The 18,624-nt window shown below is 42.0% G+C and overlaps 1 protein-coding gene across 9 annotated transcripts in view; it reads left to right on the plus strand.

Annotated features, from left to right (window-relative positions):
• The first annotated feature begins 289 nt into the window (after positions 1–289).
• The window catches only part of Armc3 (armadillo repeat containing 3), a 102,169-nt gene continuing 83,834 nt past the window's right edge, over positions 290–18,624 (plus strand). For 4 of the 9 annotated variants that reach the window (XM_050152732.1, XM_050152738.1, XM_050152740.1 and 1 more), the window contains exons 1-2: positions 17,466–17,696; positions 18,032–18,167. The gene's annotated coding sequence lies outside the window, so the exon portion shown is untranslated. Of the gene's footprint in view, positions 586–991; positions 3,756–17,465; positions 17,697–18,031; positions 18,168–18,624 lie in introns of those variants that run through there. The other 5 variants (XM_050152735.1, XM_050152734.1, XM_050152733.1 and 2 more) reach the window with 5 other exon arrangements.

Raw genomic sequence — 18,624 nt, forward strand, 5'->3', positions numbered from 1 at the left:
ACAAGATCCATTAGAATCTGTGGGGTTCTGGGCTGCTAGCTCTGCAGTTCCTACTTCCTCAGTATTCTGGCTTTCGTGTCCCACTTACACTGCCATTTCCAAACTCCAGTTCCTGTTTCCTGAGCTCAGCTGGATCCAGAGGTCATATCTCTATTTCTGTGCAGAAACAGAGGTGGCCATCAGTTTCATCTCATTTATTGTATTTCGCTTCTCTCTGATATCACAGTCCTTACTGTTTCCCAAGGCCAAAAAATAGCTCCAGTTTCTAATATTGTCCAGTCTTTCTGCTGTTTATGCCTATGTCAGTTCCAGGTATTTAATCATGGCTGAAAGAAGATATTTATGTTCCTCCTGGTTTCACAGTTGAGTCATTGAACATGAAAAACAAATAATCTTCAGACTTGGATGCATGAGCCATTTTATGACAGTATGAGTTGAAGTTTTCTGCTACAATTCAGCAAAATGCATACCCTAAGCAACATACCGTACAAAGAGCATCTCCAAGGCTCAACGTGAAAGTGCATTCACTTTACTGTTCTTTGTTTCCAAGTGGATCTCAGCAGCACAAGCCTTGCCTTAATCCAGGTCAGTTGTTCTCTGCTTACAGTGGGCACCTACGTAGGATTCTGATGTTGTGTCTGACACGAGGGTTTATGAGCAAAGTTTCTTCTCTCAGGAAGCTAATTGTGATGTGGGAGTGTCATATATCAATCTGTTGATTTCATTGGTTAAGGAATAAAGAAACTCCTTGGCCCTGATAGGTTAAAACATAGGTGGGAGGAGTAAACAGAATAGGATGCTGGGAGGAAGAGGAAGTGAGCTCAGACTTGACAGCTCTGCTCTCTGGAGCAGAGGCCCTGCTTCGCTCTCCTGGGCACATGCGATGAAGCTCAGACCCAGGATGGACGTAGGTTAGAATCTTCCCGGTAAGTGCACCTTGGGGTGCTTACACATATTATTAGAAATGGGCTAGTCCAGGTACGAGAATTAGCCTAGAAGAGCCTAGATAGAAATGGGCCAAGCAGTGCTTAAATGAATACAGTTTGTGTGTTGTTATTTCGGGGACGCAGCCCCGCGGCTCTTATTTCAACATAATTGTTTGCTAGGGGGAATTTTACCTTCAAACAAACAAGGCCAATACAGTTGGTTGTGTGTTGAATTATGTTCCCTTCAAAGACAAGATCAAGGTCTCCCTTCTGGTACCTGTGGAGGTGATTTCATTTAGAAATCATTTTTGCAGAGGCAATAAAGTTACGATAAAGCCAGGCCAAATTAGAGTGAGCACCAATTCAAAGGCTGGTACCCCTATAAGAAGAAGAAATTATGAACACAAACAAGTCCCGTGAGAAACTCCATATGAATTCAGGGACAGTAGGACAGACAGGTGACACAGGACGATAGAGGCAGGGTTAGAGTGATAACATCCGTAAATAGGGGGTGCACAGGCTGTTAGCACCCCCTAGAAGCTGGCAGAGAAAGGATTTTCCTCTAGGATCTTCAAAAGGGTAGGATACTTCTTCAAGTTTGGGCTTCTAGCTCTCAAAAGTGTGAGAGAGTTCTCTTGTCTCTGGGAAGTCAGTATGTTCCTTTTGTTCTGGTAGCCTTACAAAATGAATAGACAGCAACAGAAGATGTGCACAGTGAAGAAGTAGCCAAAGGGAGCTCATGCAGCCTCTTCAGGCTGCGGAGCATCTATCGAAACTGAGTGGAGGACCCTCTCTCCAGATAATAATCTAGGTACTTTGTGCCTCTCGGGAAAAGCCAGAGGGAGGGACAGCAGCAGCAGATTTGAAGAAGCACAGCCATAATTTTTCCAAAATTGAACAAAAGATTCTGCACATCAAGAGTCCCAGTTTGTTTGTTTGCTTGCTTTTGCTAAACAATAAGATGCCTTTCTCATGCACACAAAGTCCACTGAAACTATGGGTAACTACCAGAATATCTGTCTTCAGGGTAACGATCACCAGGATCTGTATAAGTTTTCAATCTCATACAGCATCCTCATCATACACTCCCATCCTCAGCATGGCCGCAGTACCAAGTACTTCTCATCTGCTGGCTTCACTCTGGAGTCCTGTGTTCATGTCAGACACAGTTCTGCTTTGATTGGACTTCTGGCTCCCCTGCTAGTCCTGATTATTTTCCCTTTTCATTTTAGAACATTTATTCCATGGTAAAATAATGAGTTTTAGTTATTTCATTACCATATGTTTATTAATTTACAAACTAATGGGCTTCATTATGACCTTCCCATAAACCTGGGTCTCCAAACACTGCCATTTCCATGTTCCTGTCCCCCATGCCCTCTTGCTGTCTCATTTCCAAACAGCCTCCCTGTCTACTTTCAAACTTTAATTTGAAAAGTCAGATTCCATTTAAGAGAAAACACTCAGTGTTCATCATTCTGAGTCTAACTCAAACTGCTTTGTTTAGAGTAATGAGCTCCAGTAGCATCCATTTCTTATACGAAACATAAGTTCATCCCTCATTATGACATAATAAAGATTCCTTGTATCTATTTACTGCTTTTGAAATTCACTTTTGGTGGACATCAAGGTCAATTCATAACTTGACTCATGATAAAAATCTTATCTTCTTAATTCTGTCACCTTTACTGCTTCCTGGAGGATCCAACATTTGACTTTTCCTATCTCATATCACAAAAAGACTGGCGAGGCGGTGACAACAGCCGGCGAGGCGGTGACAACAGCCGGCGAGGCGGTGACAACAGCCGGCGAGGCGGTGACAACAGCCGGCGAGGCGGTGACAACAGCTAAATCCTTGTGCTGCTTCTCTGCTGTGGGATTCTTTAGGATGCATTCGAGGAAAAACAGCTGTTTTATTTTTTACTTATAGTCATAAATGCTGTCTTACCTCTGTCCCAGTTCAGTGTGGATTAACCTGGCCAAAACAAACAAACAAACAAACAATCAAACAAACAATGGCAGCATCAAGAGAGGGGCCAGCTCTGTTCCTGATTGCCAATCAGTCACTGTCTGAGCTTTTCCATGACAGAAAGCAAAAGCCCCCAAATTGATTTTTCTTTAGCCTTCTTCTCCCAAAGGAGTGACAAATGACAGTTCTTGTGCACTGAGAAGAATTCTTTGTCATGCTGGGGACTGTGAAGGTCCTTTCTGCTTTTGCTCCTTAGCCATACAAAGCCTGCTTCTCGTCTTCCAAAGACTGATCTCTAAAGTAGCGCCATAGTACTCCACTGCATGCCCACTTTGCTCTTTTCAGGTGATATCAACTATAGATTATTCATAATTGATACATATGTGTCATTTTTTAAACATAAGAACATTATCTTATAAGTGAGAAAACCATTATGTACTAAATTCGACCCTTTCTGGCAAAGACTTATTTTGATTTCATTCCCTTGAAATTACAGATAACACTCAGGTAAATATTCTTGAACATGTGTCATTTTTACATGTGAAAGCAGGTACATTTGATATTTGCTAATAACTATTTTATAGAGTTTTTATGTATTTAAAACCCCATCATAGAAATACTTACTTCCTCAGATTTTTAACAGAAGGTGTTATCAAGCTTTTAATTTTAGATATTCCAACAAAAATAGCATACTATGATAATGTTTTACTTTCTTCTTACTGCAGGACTGCTGTATTGCTGTGCATGTTGTGCATGGAATGCATTCAGGAGCATCTCACGTTCAGTTTGATGTAAAGAATACTGCCTTGAAGTCTGTGATGGCGAACTGGCACAGCTAAGTGTGGTGCCCCTGCTCTGTGGTAGGCTGAAGCTTAGTTAACTTCAACTTCCTAAGACTGAGCCTCATGTAACTCTTTTTCTTTTTTTTTAAATTTATTTATTTCTTTATTAATTAATTAAAGATTTCTGTCTCTTCCCCACCGCCGCCTCCCCTTTCCTTCCCTCTCCCCCAATCAAGTCCCCCTCCCTCGTCAGCCCAAAGAGCAATCAGGGTTCCCTGCCCTGTGGGAAGTCCAAGGACCACCCACCTCCATCCAGGTCTAGTAAGGTGAGCATCCAAACTGCCTAGGCTCCCACAAAACCAATAGATGCAGTAGGATCAAAAACCCATTGCCATTGTTCTTGGGGTCTCAGTAGTCCTCATTGTCCGCTATGTTCAGCTAGACCGGTTTTAACTCTTTTTCTATTAACGTTCTTGTCTTTTTTTTTCTCCCATACATTGTCTGTGTTTTAATTTTCTATTTTTTTAGTTTGTAATGAATTTTATATATTATATAAGATATACTATATGGGTGGTCTGCACCAGAATGTTCCTTGTGTCATAGGTCAATAATCACATTTCTGTTCACTTTTCTAATGCACACCATTATAATCTGCTCATTTTCACCCCAAGTGACCTTTCAACCTTCCCCTCCATCCACTGGTCCCCCTCCCCTCAAAAGGAGTCATTCTTTTTCTCTTATGTATGAGGAAGATGACCTGGAATCTATAATTGCCTTGGATAATTGATCTATGAACATGGTGGTGGTCTTCCTATCTGCCACTGTTACTCTATGAACATGGTGGTGGTCTTCCTATCTGCCACTGTTACTCTATGAACATGGTGGTGGTCTTCTTATCTGCCACTGTTACTTTATTAATATGGTGGTGGTCTTTCTATCTGCCACTGTCTTTGTCAGTTTCTTTCCTTAGTATTTTAGTTTTCATTCTAGTCTTTTACCTCCTTGCTTCAGTTTGCTCCTCAGATTATTTTTAAAGCTATTGTAAATGGGCTTATTTTCCAAATGTTTTTCTCCATATGTTCCCTATTGGTTTATAGAAAATATACTGGGTTTTATATGTTGATTTTGTATCTTACAACTTTTCTGAGAGTGTATGTGTATATAATTCTACCAAACAGCTAGAGAGAGACACAGGACAATATCAGCATCACAGAAGTCATCCCTTCCAATCAACACATTCCAAGGGCTCATCTTTATTGTGACATAGAACGCCATGAGTGCTTGGCCTATTTCTGAACTTGAATGAAGAGCCCCCCCATGACATGCATCCTCTAGCAAGGCTGCACCATCTAAGCCTACCCCAACAGCACCGCCACCTGGGGTCTAAGTGTTCAAATGACGGAGACTATGGATGACAGTTCTTATCCAAACCACTATGCCATCTGCAATTCTAATAACCAAGGTCAGTCACTCTGCATCTTCTCCCCATTTGAAGAGGATATCATGTAGTCTAGGAGGAGCCCATGCTCAGCTTGAAGTTTTCATAGCCTCTGCTGCTTTCTTCATGCCCACTCTGTCCGCTTAAAATTTTTTTTTTTTACAGTGGCCCCCTAAGGTTCACTTAAACCCTCAGTTATTAGCAACATAGGCTGTGATATCCAAGATGCTAGTATTCAAATTTTTAGGGGTGAAGAATATGCCATCTCCTCAACATCTGCCTCCCTTCCTTTCAAAGGGAGTCTAAATAAACAAGACAGTCTGGACAACACCCTAACACTCTTTTTGATAAATATTTGCTTCTACAGAAAAGAAGATTTCCTATCTGGCAAATTCCCATCTCTTGACCAGCAGTCTTGAGAAATAGGGTTTTGGCTGAACTGGGTTCCCCAGAAATGTAAATGTTTCACACACAAAATCGCTCTTCTCTAGAGCAGCTGTTTTCTAAGCAAACCCAAGGATTACACTGAATGAGATTTTAAAATGGAGATAAGTAATGACTTTAATATCTGTTCTCCTTCTTCATCTACGAAAATAATTCTGTTTTTTAAAAAATGATACACTCAACTTATTAAATAAGTAAATCTCGTCCTTGCCCCCACAAAGAACTATGACTGCAGCCTTCATGAAAACAACAATAAAAACAGAAACTAGGTTGTTCCTGTTCAAAATATAAATAACAGAAGCAAAATGAAGAAACCTTCACATGAAAGACTGAGGCTCTCAGCAAAGAAAACAAGCAGGTTATCTGATTTTATGGACAAAGATGTTGTGGATAAAGAGCAAGGATTAGAGATATGATATGGTGTTTTTATTGCTTTTCTCCCCATGGTCTTAAGTTACTTCCTTTTGACAGTTCCAGTAATATCAGTATTCTGGGATAGATGAGGAGGCCAGTAACCCATATTTCTTGAATTACATTCTACAAACTGGGGAAACTAATAGGGACATGAAATTCTCACTCAGAAAAATGTTAGCTTTTGTATTCTCCATACTATCTTTTGATTATCTGAACCCTGTGCTATTCTACAATGAGTCACTTCTTGTCCCCCAATTTTTTATGCACCCTGGCAACACATAGCCTTTACTTTGATACGGTCAGTAAGTTTATTCTCCACGTTCATTCCCACCAACACTGCTAACAATCCCAGGCTAGTGGAATCCATTTTCTCTCAATCACTTAAACTTTGATTTCAATGACTTCGTACTTACGAGCCAGAAATACTTGCACTGGCTGTTTTCTTATGTACATAAAACAATCTTCAAATACGAAAAATAAAATTTCTTTTGTTTTTTTTTTTTTTGAGGTACAGGAATGTTTATAAAATTAAAATATAAGTGTTTAATTGAACTTAAATGTTAGGTTTGCAGTTGCTGCCAGGGCACAGCGCAGCAGAGCTCCACCAAGTAGTTGCAGCCATTATGCAATTTTCCAAGCCATGGTCCTTACTAGCTCACATTAGTGCCTGAATACATGTGTAAGTCCTTGCCTGTAGTACGCTTCCAGATCCCTAATCACAAAAATGAATTCCAGCAGGCATGCTTTGAAAGTCAGATCAGTAAATGATCTCTGAATATTTTAGCAGGTATGGAGAGTTTCCTTGACTTTAGACCTCAAGAAGAGTTTTATCTTAACTGGTGATACTTCAAGGATCATCTCGAGCAGTCAAATTATAAAGAGTTTATGCTAGACCCTGGTTCTAGGGGCTAAGATAACGAGATGACGGAGGGAGACATAGCAGCCATCAGCAGGCATAGCTTCTGGGGCAGAGCGCTGAGCGTGCCCATCTCAACTGCAAATACAAGCAGGGGGAGGAAACTGGGCCTAGGGCCAGGGCTGAAGTTCCCAAGCTCTGACCTAAGTAACATAATTCTTTCAGGAAGACCACACCTCCTAAGGTTCCCAAAGCCTCCCAAAACAGATACCACCGACTGGGAGCCAAGGGTCTAAATCATGAGCTGTATGGGGACATTCTCATTCAAACCATTGAAAGGATGATCATCCGTCCGTGTGTCAGGTCAGCTCTGCTCCAGGTTAGCTAAGCAAGCCCAAGAGATTAAGAATCCAGCTTCATTCAGTCCATGTGCTTTTGGATTTTCTCATTTATAGAATAACAGGCTAAGGGAAGGGCTTCTAGAACCCTGCACTCACTGCCAACCCTCTGTCTGTCTTGGTGCACCCCCACAATCATGTATTCATCACAAGCCATTCAGGTGATTCTGATCTGGACTGCCTGGGTACAAGGGTTCCTTCCTTAAAAGACACAGTGTTCAGCTTCTATTTAAAGAGGGGTTCAGTGTGCAGAGACAAACTAGAGAAATTGTTTCCAGCCAAGGGGCTCTTCCTGTTGCTTTTCTAGCAGCATGGGTTCCATAGTCCACGCAGAGACGATGTGGGCAGAGGAATCATTCTCTGTCATTTCCACAGAATGGCGTCTCCAGGAGATGTGTTGGCACAGGCTCGTGTTACCATTTTTTCTCTTTGAGTGGGATGATCTCCTATTTCCTTTTAAACTTCAGCAACTCCAGTAAACAAGCTGATAGGTCCATGGTGTGATTACAGAAGTCAAATTCAAAGTCAAAAGAATGTAAAGACCAGCCTAAGCACCAAAGCATTGATCCTTGTGGACTTCTCTACTAAGTTAAGCTGATTGTAAAGGTTCGTAGTCAACTACACAATGAGCATTATTTACTTTGAAGTTCTACCATTCAGACTTTCAAATAATCTGTTTTCTGGGGTGGCCGCCTCTCCTGTGCTGAGATTGTATTTTACCCCACGGATGCTTACTTAGTACCATGACCCTTTTGAATAGCCAACAGGGCTTCCCGCTGCTTCACGACCTACACACAATGTTAGTCTTTAGAGACTTTCATTTTTTTTTCTTCCCTGGTACAAGAAGACAAACGAACTGAAATTGTGCCAAGATTTCACTTCGACCATAGCATGAGATAAAGAGGATTTACAAGCAAAGAACTCTCTTGAACGGCTGCCAAAACAGCAGATAACTTTTAAACAACACAATGTGGTAGCAGAAAATGCCTGTGGCAAACCTACTGCTGAGGGATAGAGGAGCTGCTCACAGAACATGCTGGCAAACTGTGAGCTTAGGCTCTGGGAAGAGTGATGGGCTCCTCCTCCTCACACTAACCTGGATGGTACAGAACACACAAGTCTTTGGTTTTTATTATTGATCTTTGACAAATTTTGACTGATGTACAGCAATCAACTATGTGACTCATTTAGTTTGAAAGGACTTTAATTCAGTACATTAAATCAGAATGTGTTCTGATTAAATTAACTAAAACATGAACGTACTCTTACTTGAGTCAGGCTTAGGGATACCAATGGAATAGAGTAGATCATTTCTGTCTTTACTGAAGATTGTCCTCTTTCAGGTTTCTCTACAGATAGGACAGACTGCATGCACTAAGCATTTATTTTTTACAGTCTTGAAGTTTGATGCTCAAGGTCAATTTTTTTTTTGACAGATTTGGGGTCTTATAGTCACATTCAGTGACCAGAAGAAGATTTTCTGGAGTCACCAGGTGTCTTGGTGTAAAACAATGATTAAATGTTTTTTAATAACATATTTATAATAAGGAAAATAAAAGTTAGCTTCTCCTGTATGAGAATTTCTTTTTACAGCAGAAACCCTACGGGCAAAAAGAGAGTAGTGTAATATATTCACAACCCTGGAAGAAAAAAACCTTAGCTAAAAATATTATATTCAACAATTCAATTTCTAGAAAATAAAGGGGAAAAAAGACTTCCTCAGACAATCAGAATGAGAGAGAGTTTATCAGTGTTAAACTAACCTTACCAAAACCACGACAAAGATTGTCTCCAAGTTCAAAGAAGAGAATGCTAATTAGCAATATTGAAGCATAAAAAAATTTACAGACCTCACTGGTAAGATAAAGTCCATTCACAAACCCCACATACTTAAATACCCTCACATTTACGGGGAAATGGATTCAGTGTCAGGTATCAAGGTTTAACACTGAGACTATTAAAAGAATCTAAAGCTACAATGATGTCGTCACCGGAGTAAATTATGAAAATCTGTAAGTTACTCCACATGAATATAAATATGAGCGGAAGATGAGTAGCAGTGTACAGTCTGTGAGACCATCAAGGTTGTTTGTTGCTAGCTTCAAATAGCCTGTATCAAGTATTTTATGTGAGGATCAGAGAAACCGCAAAAAACAAATCCAATCATACCGTTGCAGAAACCACAAATCCTGAAGGGAAACAGCTAGACGGGAAGAAAGGAAGAACAGATCTACAAAACAAGCAAAGACCATTAGTAAAGTAGCCTTAGAAAGTCCTTACTTAGCAACGATTACATAAACTGTTTACAAACGAAATTCCTAAATCCAAAAGCGTCTCAGGTAAACAATCTGGCGTTATTTCCTGGAACTAGAACCAGAACAAAGGAGCTGCAAGGTGAGCAGAACAAAGGGAACTAAGACCAGAGTAGAAATAGATAAAAAGATTTGGATCCAGCAGAAAAGATGCATGAAAATGAAACGTGCTGTTCAAAACTTAGTTTCTTATTCTCTGTGTGTGTTGCTTTCATGTAGGTCACAGGCAAGGAGTCCATGGGGGCCAAAAGATAGCATCAATTCCCCTGGGTCTGGAGTTACAGAGAGGTGTGAGCTGCCACGCAGATGCTGGGATTTAACCTGGGTCTTCTAGAAGAACCAGCCCCTAAAAATGACTTTTTAAAAGAAAAAACAAACAAACAAACAAAAACTCATAGCTAGACTATGTTACAAAACCAGTAAATAGGCATCATGAGATGAACATCATGAAACTCCATGCACATGTGGACTACACGAATAGGACTCATAGACACAGGAGAAGAACAGTGGTTACCGTAGGGGAGGAGTGTGGATGTGCAGAAAGGAAGTGGGGCGGATGAGTTCAGGTGATCTACTGCAAACAGGATGATTGACATTTTAGAATAAGCAAAAGGTTCATTGCAGATGCTCTCCCAGCAGAGAAATTTGTGATGGTCGATATGATAATTAGCCTGACTTGAGTATCCCACAATGCACACGAATCCAAACATCACTTGTACCCCATAATAAACATGGTTATTTATCACTAATAAAATAAAATAGAAAACTTAGCAGATATTAAACACAGAGGAACTGGGAAGATGGCTCAGCAGGTAAGGAACTTGCCATACAAACGTGACTGTGGCGTTCGGTTCTCCAGCACCCATATATTTATATGTCAGGTGGGTGTGGGACTCACCCTGAAACTCTGGCCTAAGAGGACTGCAAAGGGGCTCCTCAGAGCAGCTGACCGGGTAGAATACCTGTATAGGTGAGTTATGGGTTCCATTGAGAAACCCTGCCTAGTGAATAAGGTGGAGTGTGGTAGAGGAAACCTGGCAATAACCCCGGGCTCCCTGCACCCACACACACGCAGCACACACACACACACACACACACACACACACACACACACACGTGCACATACCACATACATAGGTAAAAGGAAAGAAAAACTGAGAAAGGTAAAGAACTCCCGAGGAACAGCACCTGAGGTTCACCGGTCACCCTTACACATGGGCATGTGAGCCTCAGGTGTCCAGAGGACAGAGTACTCAACTTAAAGGGGCTCCTATTTGCCAAATTGGAAAATTAAAGGTAAAAAGAGAATGGTGACCTCAATAGGCTTAGCTCTGGGTAACATGCTGGGAGCCCATGTGTTTATACTGACATTTAAAGAGGAAGCAGCCTGAAAGCACTCACTTGGAGTTGCAAGGACAATGACTCATCGGGAAACCCCTTTCTCTCAGAGGCGAACACTACTCCAGTTCCCGGCTGAAGCATGCTCCACAGCACTCCTGGTCTGAGGCGTGTTTCACAGCAGTGCTTCTGAGAATTGTAGCGAGCAAATTCAGAAACAAAAAAGGGAAAGGAAAGAACAAAGGCTATAAATAGATAAACAAATCTATATTGGATCAGGGGAAGGAAGACTGTTTGTAGGTAAAACATTCTAACAAATCTGCACACAGTTTACCAGAACTGAGGACTAGGATTAGCAAGGTCACATCTTAGAAGATCAATATATGAAACTCAGATTTAATTTTCTACGGGAAAATTTTGACATTGCAGAGTATTCTTTATAATAGCATAGACAATTGACAGAATACTTAGATGGGAGCCTTTAAATATGAGACCTGTAGATGCAGAGAGAAGTCTTAAAGTGCTCAAATGGAGAAAGATATTGTGTTTGTGAATTGGAGAACTCAGCGTTATTAAAGTTACCAGGTCTTTCTGAATTTATCCATGGATTTCATGTGATCCTAATCAATATCCCAGCAGGTTTCTTATAGAAATTGACAAGCTATTTTCAAAATGTGTAGGAAATGTAAAAAGGTGTAGGGTGGCCCAAAGCACTTGAAAGGTTTCTAAGACTTACTGGAAAGCCAAAATAATTAAGACGCTGTAGTTATTAGTGAGTGGATAGAAATATTGATCAAAAAACAGAATAAAGCCCAGAAACAGCCCTCCTTACAAAGGATGGATTTATTTTTGAGAAAGGTATCAAAGTAACTGAACACATAAAGCAGAAAATTTTCTTCAAGTGTTCTGGTAATATTTGGACATTGATACACTAATTGTGGTGCCTAAACCACCCATAACATCTGCAAAACTTAACAGGAGATGAAGCTAAACAAGCATAAGATCAAACTATGAGCCTTCTGAACACAGGCAAAGCAAGCACAGAACAGAACATAAAGGGGGTTGGAGAAATGGCTCAGTGGTTAAGAGCACTTGCTCATCTTAAAGAAGACCTGGGTTCGGTTCCCAGCAACCACGTGGTAACTCAAATTTCAAATATCTGTAACTCCAGTTCTAGGGAGTCTAATAGTTGTTGTTTTTTTTTTAAGTAACAAAGAAATTTTATTTTATTTTTTACCTCAGGGTAGGCAAGAACTTCTTAGATAAAAAGCAAAACAAAACAAAACAAAAAATCAGCAATGAAAGGAATCTAAAATGAATGAATAGAACTCCATCTAATTTGAAGGCTCTGGCCTTTGAAAGATATATTTAAGAAATGAAAGATAGGGGGCTTGAGAGATAGTTCAGTGGTTAAGAGCACTAACTGTGCTTCCAGAGGGTCCAGGTTCAATTCCCAGCACTTACATGGCAGCTTTTAGCTGTCTGTAACTCCAGCTCCTGAGGACCCGATGCCTTCTTCTGGCCTCTTCAGATACTACACACTACAAAACATGGTGCATAGTCACGCCAGCAGGCAAAACACCTATACACACAAAAAATTAAAAACTCAAAAAGGAAATGAACCAGATAAACCAAATATTGATGAGAAATATCTCTAAATTACATTCTTGACAGATAACAAAAATACAGAAGATTTCTTACAATTCCAAACAGATACTTCCCGAAAGAAGATAAACACTGTAAGAACATAGGGGATCATCGCCATTCCACGTGAGAGAGATGAACATTAAAAACCAGAAGAAAAGGGTCGGCGAGATGGCTCAGTAGGTAAAAGAGCTTGCAGCGCAAGCCTGGAAACCCGAGTTCAATCCCCAGAACCCCCACGGTAAGGGAGAGAACCGACTCTCACATTGCCCCCTCCACAGGAGCACCATGACACACATTCCCTCTCCTTACAAAATGAAGAAATAAAATTAAACAAAACCCAGAAGAGCTACTGCTTTCCAGCCACTGGGAAGACAACAATTGGAAGAACCAACAGTATCCAGTCCTGCAGAGCACGCCGCCCAACTGGAGTTCACACCTATTTGCAGATACAGGGTAGGTGTTGGGGAAGCAATTTAGCAGGTTCTTATGACACTAAACACAGCCTTGCCTTAAGACCTAGAAATGAAATTCCACTCCTGATATTTCCCCAAGGAGGAGGAAGCATGCTCTCCCCAACCCTTGTATAATAGCTCGGAGAAGGTGGATTAATACCAGCCCCAGATTAGAAAGCGGTTGAATCAACATCAGCAGCCGTCCATGTATTCAACAGCATTCGTCAACAATGAAGAGATGCCAGGAACAATGCGCGGCAACATGGTGGAAGATGAAAGGGGCCGGGACAGAAAAGGCCACTCGCTGTATGGTTTCATTTACAAGACATTCCAGAAAAAGCAAATTATAGGGAGAGAAAGAAGGCAGAGCTTCCGCTTCCAGGGAAGGAGCAAGGGGAGAGAGGGCTGACTTTCAAGAAGCATGAAGGACACTTGGGATGACAAATGTTTTGTGTCCATGTGGCGTTGCTCACATAACTGTAAACCCTTGTCAAAGCTCACCAACTGCGTGTTTTTAAACGAACATGACCAAAAAATGGAAAAAGGCAGATGGAGTCAAGAGGAAGTCTGTGAAAAGAACAAAACAGCAGTTTAAATTATTTCATGAAAACCCCTTTATGGCTTGTTATACTACTGTGTTCTGAAGACCTGTGTATGATGCATTAGTTCAGGACCTGGCAATAAAAGCCATGCCAACCTCAGTTCAAGTCTGTCTTTGCCACTTCTTAGAAGAGTGGCCTTACACCAATTATTGCATTCATACTTCAAAGATGAGGCTAGGGCTTAGTGACTCACACTAACCGCTCACAACTCTGGCTCAGGATAAACATTTACCAAATGAGCATTCTGAAGACCGTTTGGCGATGACACACACACTACTTATAATGTCATGTGAAAATACGGGACGTAGCCCATGTGTGAGGTAGAGTGCTGGTGTAAAACAAGGAATGGTTTCGGTGCCTGGAAGCTGACGGAGACTTTCTGAAAGAAATCACGACGATATGAAAAAAGAGGGCCGATTAAATGAGTGAAGGACAGAAAACGTCACTGGGTTTGAGAATTATGTGCATCTTGCTATTTCTTGGTGTGAAGAGAAGTTATTACGAAAGGGCGGAGTCAGTCAGCATACAAAGGGCTTTGAAATGCCAATCATGGTGCATGCCATCCTGTGGTGGAGGGTGGGGGAGACTGCATCTTACAGGGTTGACTTTGATCACCCTGGAAAAGAGCAGCTGAAGCAAGGTCGAGGTTCCAGGGCTAGAGACATATCGAAAGGCTTTTTGAACCCAGGAAAAGGATGGTAGTACTCTGGGCATGGGCTGTGGGGGTGAAGAGATAAATCTGAGAAATCTAGAATCTGATAGCTGAGCATGAAGGAGAATGAATGTCAGGTTTCCTGTATGAGGGCACCAGTGCCCCGGGCCACTGGTTCTTAACCTTCCTAATGCTGCAAACCTTCAATACAGTTCCTCATATTGTGGTGAACCCCAACCACAAAAGTCTTTTCACTGCTGCTTCATAACTGTAATTTTGCTACTGTTATGAGTCATAATGTAGATGTCTGCTGTGAAAGTATCAATCGACCCTAAAGAAGTTGCAACCCTAGATTGCTACCTTAGACAAATCAAAGAGCATGTTTCTATCAGATAAACTATGAATTTAGGTGAATCTTGTTGATATATAAGGTGCCTGTGAACTATGTAGCAAGAGAAAGAAGATTTGAGCCTAGAGTTTATTATCAAAGTTAGATGCTGTGGGGAGAGACAGCAATTGAAGTCACAGGTAGAAGCAAGATCACCCCCCGCACACACACACACACACACACACACACACACACACACACATAAAGCATACAGTGTGAGAGAGAGTCAGAAACATATTACTGAAAAATATCAACATGTATGGGGGTGTAGAAAAGACCTTAACTGATGGGGGAAGCACAGAAAGCCCAGAGTTTCCTGAGGGAACTGCTAAGAGTGTCATGTGCACAGCAACATCAGAACACAAAGACCAATAAACATCCTATGGATCTAGGCAGTGTTAGTGCTGGGGAAAAAACAGACTCGAATGGGAAGTTAAAACGTGGAAGTATATAGCTCAGACTAATTTCCTGGAGAGCCATAAGTGGGAGCAGAAAAATAATTGAACAGCAAGAGACACAGTTTGCTATGGCTTTTATAAATGTTCCCCAAAGGCCCATGGGTTAAAAACTTGGTCTCCACAATGGCATGTTATTGGAGGGTCCCATGGACATTTTAGAGGGATCCTGTTGTTTTTAACTACGTCTCTATCATTTGATTTTTATCAATAAAGACTCAGGAGTCAGATGCCGCAGTGAAAACATGTTAGGTCAGAAAGGCAGAGAAAGTACCCAGCTGCTTCCTTCTCCATGGGCTTCCCAGAAAGAGAGCTTTCTCCTGTGCCTCAAACAAAAGCTACTCCAACCGGATGTCTCTCCCTTCTACTTCTTATGCATCTCTCTCCATCCTCCTGACTTCCTCTTCCTCTCTCTGTTCTTTTTTTTTTCTCCTGTCAACTGGTTGCTTGCTCTGCCTCTTGACCTATAGTTGATTTCATTTAATCTGTTTACAATATTCAAGCAGAAAGTTCTTGGATTAAAGGTGTGTGCGAGGATGGAGTCACACAACACCTAGAAGCAAGTTTTCCTGTTCGGGTGGAAGTTCCACCCCAAACCCCTTCACCTGGAGTTGCCTCAGTCCAGACTCCATCCCCTTCCTCAAGAAAGACCACTACCAGTGCCTCCCCAGGGCATTAAAAAGCCCCCACCTCATGGGTTTCCCTTGTGATCTCTCGCCTCAAGTTTCCCTGGGGCCACCCAATGCTTTGCTCAGAATAAACCTGTATATATTAATTTGGTTTGATTGACTTATTACATCAGTGGCAGTGCATTCCAAATAACCAGGAATTTAACTTAACATTTTCCAGTAAATAACACAGTCTTGGGGTTCACAGTGTGATCAAACATCCCGTAACCCTCTTCTGTCTGGCTTTTGGCTCCTAGCTTGTGAAAGGTCTCTATGATGCAGCACCCTAGCCAAAGGATGACACCTCCAGAATCATGAGTCAAAACAAATCTACCATTTTATGTTTATTATTTCAGATATTTTTTATAATAATAATGGAAAGCTTGGTAATAAAGAAAAAAATGTTTCTAAATTTTTATTACTTATTTTCTCTTTCCTTCCTTCTTTCTGTCTTTATCCCTCTTTCTGTGTGTGTGTGGATGTGTGCGCTTGTGGGGGGGGGGCAAGGCATGTGCCACGGCACATATATGGAAGCCAGATGAAGACTTCATGCAGTTGATTCTGTCCGTGCAGTCAGGCACCAAACTCAGGTCTCCATGCTTGCTTCACAAGCGCCTTTACACGTTGAGCCATTTTGCTAGACCCTGCCTGAAGGAAATTCTAATTTTGTTTTTATTTTCTTGTGAGGGACAGAAGAAATTATTATATTTATATACTTATTGGGAGACAGAAAGAAAGTCAATGAATTATATTAGTTAAGATATCAGTCAAGGTCTAAGCAAAATATAGAAATCACATGAGACACCAGATCTTAAGTACTTTGATAGAAATAGTTGTTAAATATGAAAACATCTGGATGTGAGGTGACTAAAATGGTGGAGAGAGAGTAGAGAAATAAACCAGCAGCTGGAAGAAGGATCCAGCTCTGTTAGGGCTGAGGTAACGAGGCTGGGTAGGAGAGTGGAAGGGGTGAAGAGATTGTCTCCCAAGATAACTGGTGGTTGTGCCTGACCAAGCTGAGTTACGGAGAAATGAGAGAATGTTCTGAGAGTTGCATACAACCTGGCAGATAACAGGTGCTTTGGAAAGCGTTGCTGGGAAAGGAGAGGAGGTAGAGTGTGAAGACGCCAGAGGAGGGAGTTTGGGGAAACCGGGGAACGGAGAAGAAAGGCTGGAAACAAAGTAGAGGGAATAGGATAGAATGGGCAGCCAGTCTTCGGGTTATCGCTGTGTTTTCCGAAGAAAGATGCAGACGTTTGAGCAGTGGAGGGATAAGACCAGAGCATCGATTTCTGGAGAGCCAGAACATCTGAGTGGAAGAAAAACTGGGAGGGAAAACCAGAGTCATATCTGCAGGGCCAAATGCGGTGGCCTGGGCTGTGGAGGCAGTGAATATTGGAAGGAACCAGTAAGAAAGGGAAGGCTCCGATTAACTGTTGGCTTCTCTGCTGCCTGTGGCTGGGGGCAGGGGCGAGAGAGCAAACAGGATCTTCCTTATTGGGCAGTTAGAAAGGATATCTGAGGTTGAGGAATTGAGGGAGAGAAGGAGAGTTTGAGACTTGTTAGTTTTGCCACGGCACGATTACGGTTCCTGCAGGATTGATCGCCGCCTGGGCGCTAGACAATGGGCGCCTTGGAGCTAAGAGCCAATTTCAGGCCGAGCACGCAGGCGCAGCCTGGTGTCGCCTAGCAACCAGGAAAAAACAACACTGACCCGCGAAGGCCAGTGCAGTTTGTTAGGTGTAGGGGGCTGCTGCTCCTAGGGATTCCGTCCAGGTAAAGGCAGGCCTGGCTGTTCACCTGCCCTGAGGGTGGGACCCTCTGGGACAAAGTGAGGGGACACCTGAAGAGCTGTCCCAGCCAGCACCCGCAGGTACCAGCGGCACCGGGCACTTAACAGGGAGAACCCGAGGCTCCAAGAGGGACGTGGGGGTCTAAGACCCTGTCACTTGACTGTAAGTGACTCTTGAAGCAGGAGTCTACCTGCTCCAGCCCTTCTCTGCGGCTTTAAGTCCGCTCAAAGCCAGTTTCTACCTTTGGGAATACCTGAAACTCAGAGACTGAGGGGGCGGCAAGGGGGGGAGGGTGGAATACAAAAGACAAATCGGGAGATAATATAGCTATGAAAGGCACAATCTTAAGTCAAATCCATTGCCATAATCAGTTTAATGAACTTAGAACCCATTCATCCCGCTCTCTTCCAGCTATATTTATATTCCTAAAGAAACTGAGAGGTGGGTAAATTTTTTATTTCTAAAGACATTCATTGCAGCTTTGCCCATAATTCCAGAAAATTGGAAATGAGAGGCTAGACGAGTAATGGATTCGAAAGCATTATTTAAATGATGTGCTGATCCACTGAAGATGCTGGGGAGAGAAATGGAGATGGAAATGTTTTGGACTTGCCCCTTAGGGAAATGATCCAGGTAAGGAAATTGATGATAGGCAGCAGAATTCGGGAAAGATGCTAAAATCACCGTAGAAAACACGCACACACAAAGGAACTGTAGCAAAATAACACAAATCCACCTGGGCTTATCTTTGGGTGAATTTTCTTTTGTTCATTGTGCTATCCTTTGTTTTCCCAATTCTCGACGGTGAAATGCCTAGTCTTTATAAACAACAACAAAAAATTAGCTTGTGTGGCTAGTTGTTCCCACCTGTACTAGTGGTTTACTCCAGTCTCCCCCAAAGAGCTATCCCGATATAGTGGTCCAAGTCAGCCACCTCTAACCTCATGGTGTTGCCCAGGATCCTTTCCAGGATTGCAAAGCTGTGTGTCTTTATCCTCTGCACCCTTCGTTATTCTATTGTTCAAAAAACCTACCCTGGAATAGGAGACAATAGCACGAGGAGAACGGAGATAACTACAGACAATGCTGT

The sequence above is a fragment of the Alexandromys fortis genome, unplaced genomic scaffold (assembly GCF_014885135.2).
Source record: "Alexandromys fortis isolate MF-2015 unplaced genomic scaffold, M_Fortis_MF-2015_v1.1 scaffold_54, whole genome shotgun sequence".
NCBI lineage: Eukaryota > Metazoa > Chordata > Mammalia > Rodentia > Cricetidae > Alexandromys > Alexandromys fortis.